Source organism: Arachis hypogaea, chromosome 19, assembly GCF_003086295.3.
Source record: "Arachis hypogaea cultivar Tifrunner chromosome 19, arahy.Tifrunner.gnm2.J5K5, whole genome shotgun sequence".
Taxonomy (NCBI): domain Eukaryota; kingdom Viridiplantae; phylum Streptophyta; class Magnoliopsida; order Fabales; family Fabaceae; genus Arachis; species Arachis hypogaea.
Genome location: NC_092054.1, coordinates 106,180,046 through 106,184,363, shown reverse-complemented (window position 1 = coordinate 106,184,363; position 4,318 = coordinate 106,180,046). Strand labels below are relative to the sequence as shown.

The window sequence follows — 4,318 nt, the reverse complement described above, 5'->3', positions numbered from 1 at the left end:
GAACATATCTGGTGGGCACCTCCTTGTTAAGTCTTTAAACCTCTCCCATGCTTCATATAGAGTTTCACCATCTTGTTGCCTGAAAGTTTGGACCTCAGCTCTTAGTCTATTGATTCGTTGAGGAGGGTAAAATCTTGCTAAGAATTTGTTCACCACGTCTTCCCAAGTTGTCAAGCTCTCCCTTGGGAAAGACTCCAGCCACTTAGCTGCCTTATCCTTGAGTGAGAATGGAAATAAGAGCAGACTATAGGCGTCAGGATGAACACCATTAGACTTCACTGTGTCACATATTCTCAGGAAGGTGGTTAGATATTGATTAGGGTCCTCTTGGACACTCCCTCCGAACGAATAGTTATTCTGAACAAGGGTGATGAGCTGTGGCTTTAGTTCAAAATTGTTGGCATGGATGGTTGGCTTTTGAATGCTACTTCCACAGTTCCCTGGGTTTGGATTGATGTAAGAGCCTAAAACTCTTCTATCCTCCCCAGCATGATTTGCTCCACCTCCTCTGCCATGGTTGTGAGCCTCTTCTTCATGATGTTTTTCCAAGTTTTCTTCCATGTTTGGTTCAAAGTATTCCTCAAAGTGTTCCTCCTCTTCTTCACCACCAACTACACATTTTTCTCTTGCCTCCCTCCTTAGTCTAAGGATGGTTCTCTCAGATTCAGAATCAAAGGAAGTTGAAGCCCCACTTCTTCTCCTTGTCATACAACCAACAAGTACAAGCAAAGAGAATAGGTGCAGAAAGTATATTTGTCAGAATTACTGTTAGTGTGAGTGATGCAATATATCAAACAGTTAGTGGGTTAGTGAGATGAATAGTAAATAACAAAGAAAAAGTAAGGGGGAAGAAAAGAAGTTATCTAAAACAGAAAGTAAATGACTCAAAGAGAAATTTAAATCAAACAAAAATAAAATGCTCAATCTAGTTATCCTCCAATCTAATCATTGTTGATGCACAATCAATCCCCGGCAACGGCGCCATAAACTTGATGCACGGAAAACTTGTCTCACAACAAATTCCCTTCGGCAAATGTACCGAATTTTTCGTCAAGTAAAAACTCACAATAGAGTGAGGTCGAATCCCACAAGGATTGATTGATCAAGCAACTTTAATTAGAGGACTGTTCTAGTTGAGCGAATCCAGAATTTGAGTTGAGAATTGCAGAAAATAAAATGGTAGGAAGGTAATTGACAGGAAAGTAAATGCTAGAATTATAGATCTGAAAGTAAATGACGGAAGGTAAATTGCAGAATTGTAAATGGGAATAGGGGAATTCCTCATTAAAGTAAATAACAGAAATTAAAGAGAATGGGTAAGATCAGAAATGGGGAGTTCATTGGGCTTAGGAGATGTTGCATTCTCTGGATCAATTTCATTTTCATCTCTTCCTCAATCAATGCACTCATTGATCTCCTTGGCAATCTTAAGTGATTGAATTACAATTTCTTGTAATTTAATCTCTCAAATCTTGATCAATAGCCAATTCCTTTGTCAATTGCTCATGAGAAGAGATGAAGTATGGTCACTGATTATACCACATGCATTTCCCAAACCAAGTGTTGAGAGGATTATAGTCACATATCCATCCAAACCCAATTTGGTCCAGCATGAGAAAGCATTTCTAGCTTGATCTCTTCATTCCTCTTTCAAGGTTCAGAAGAGATCCAAGTATGAATAGCTTCTTTTTCAAGATAACTACTCAATTGGATGAAGATCGAAAGCTTTCAAGTAAAATCAAGAGAAAAGATAGAAGAAGAATAATGAAAACTAGTATTGATCCATCAAATTACAACAGAGCTCCCTAACCCAATGACAGGGGTTTAGTTGTTCATAGCTCTGGAAAATGAAAACAAAGATGGAGAATACATGATGAAAACTTAGAAGTGCAGAGATAGTAAATACAGAGAGTAGTTCTATGCTAAGAGTCTCCCTATAATTTCCAACTCCCTAAAATATTTCAAAGATACTCCTATATATACTACTCTTCTGTTCTTCTAGTTGATTCTTCAAGTCTTGGGCCTTTGGATCTTGAGTTGGAAGCAGTTCTCTTCTTCATTGGGCTTAGCTTTTACTTGCAGAGAGAAAGTATGAAGTGGGCAGGGGCTTTGGCTCAGGAAGTTAGTGGTGTTAACATTCAGTGAAAATATGGGTTCGAGAACGTTAGTGACAATCACCTTTTTTACTAACGTTCCTCACCAAAGTTAAAGGCTACGTTAACCTCAACGTTAGTCGCACAAACGTTGCCACTAACGTTTCCACTATGTCCTTCGCACACGTTATTGGGACTCAACTTTCCCAATAACGTTGAGAAGCCTCCCCCTTCCCTACGTTAGAGCCCACGTTAACTTAGTTAACGTGGCTCTTTTAACGTAGGCTTGCCATCCTTCGAGAACGTTAGTGACACTTACCATTGTCACTAACGTTCCAAATTGCCCCTATTTTCCATGTTAGAGTCCATGTTAACTAGGTTAACGTGGCTTCTAACGTGGCCTTGCTAGCCATCTCCAACGTTAGTGACAAAGTTGAGTGTCACTAACGTTGGCTCATCCTTCCCTTATCCACGTTAGCTTCCACGTTAACTAAGTTAACGTGGGAGTTAACGTGGCTCATGGTGGCATGTGTGGCTCCTTCCAACCTTAGTGACAATGTTGGGTGTCACTAACGTTGGCGATCACCTTCTTTCTTCACGTTAGCTTCCACGTTAACTAGGTTAACGTGGGAGTCAACGTGGCTCAATGGGGGCTTGTGTTCTTCCAACGTTAGTGACAATGTTGGGTGTCACTAACGTTGTCGACCACTTTGTTCCTTCACGTTAGCTTCCACGTTAACTAGGTTAACGTGGGAGTTAACGTGGCTTAATGTGCTTTGGCCAACGTTAGTGACAATGTTGAGTGTCACTAACGTTGGCTCCCCCCTTCCTTCTTAACGTTAGAGGCCACGTTAACCAGGTTAACGTGGACTCTAACGTGGCCACTCATGATCTTGGTTCAACGTTAGTGATAATGTTAAGTGTCACTAACGTTGGCTCTATTTCTTAACGTGGGCAATGATGGCTTCGAGAGTGTTATTGGCAATCACTTTTCTCATTAACTTTGCAAGTTACTCCCATTCCACGTTAGTGTTAACGTTAGTACAACTAACGTAGCCACTAATGTGGTTCTTCTTTGCTCCCTTTGTCATGAAATTAAGCAATAAAGTGCATCAAAGTTCTAGTCCAAGTCATGGGAAATGCAACGTCCAATTTGTCCTTAAATTCATGCAAAATCCTTATGAAATCATGTAAAATGCACAATGTATGCTTGAATCAAGATGTAAGTGAATATCTACCCAAAACTAGCTTATTTCCTAAGGAAATGCATGAAACTACCCTAAAAACAGTAAAGAAAAGGTCAGTGAAACTAGCCAAAATGCCCCGGCATCAAAGTCATGCCCTTGTTTTATGGTGGTTTCATGCATAGCAACTTAGGTTCGTTCCTTCACTGGCTTTCAGACCTTTATCATGTCCTGGAATACTCACTTGATTGCTCCCTATGAGACTTTTATTCATTGATCCTTTTGTTGTTTTCAGGGTTTGATTGTGCTCTTAGGCTAAGTGCTCTGTGAGGGGGCAACTCTTTAAGATAAGCTTTCAGCCAGCACTCTCGAACCAGTTGGTTCAAGGTGCTAGGTGTTAAGACACCCCTAAGGACTTACTCCCTCAAGTCTCTTTCCCCCATACATACACACCACAGGCACATGGTTTGTTTATTTTCTTTCTTGAGACCTTGGTGTCCAGCACCTCTTTGGGTTACTAAGTGTTCTGTAGTAAGGGTTACTCTTGATAGTGGACTTTCAGCTGATAATCCCGGGTTAGTTAACCCAAGTTACCAAGTGATAAGGCACCCCTAAGAGCTTATTCATCCAAGTAAATCCCTTACACAGGAGCACCACAGACACATGCCTCAAGATTCAAACCCTTGGTGCCTAGCCTTATTTCTTACTCTTTTTCTTTTATTTCTCAACTTTCATTTTCTCTTTCCCTTTTTCTTATTAGGATCTTGTTATTTAGCTAGTCTCATGGGTGTGTTTCAAGCATATGATTCTGGATAGATAGTTGCCTTCCTACCTTATTGGTGAACCAACTTAGCTAATCTATTACCATACCACAAACTTAGGAACTTACTCCACAATATGAACTCCACTCTGGTCTTTTATAACAAACATTCTCTTTTTATTTGGCTTAAAAAGGACAAGTATACAATAAGCAAGATGGAATTGAAAACAGGCAATTTGACAAGCAATCATAGACCTAAGCAAGGAGAATACTAAAAGCAG

At 40.1% G+C, this 4,318-nt stretch overlaps 1 non-coding gene across 1 annotated transcript; it reads left to right on the top strand.

Moving 5' to 3' along the window:
• Window positions 1–108, top strand: LOC112782065 (small nucleolar RNA R71). The gene has a single exon (XR_003192806.1). It is a non-coding gene; the product is annotated as a small nucleolar RNA R71 (small nucleolar RNA).
• Window positions 109–4,318: the final 4,210 nt, after the last annotated feature.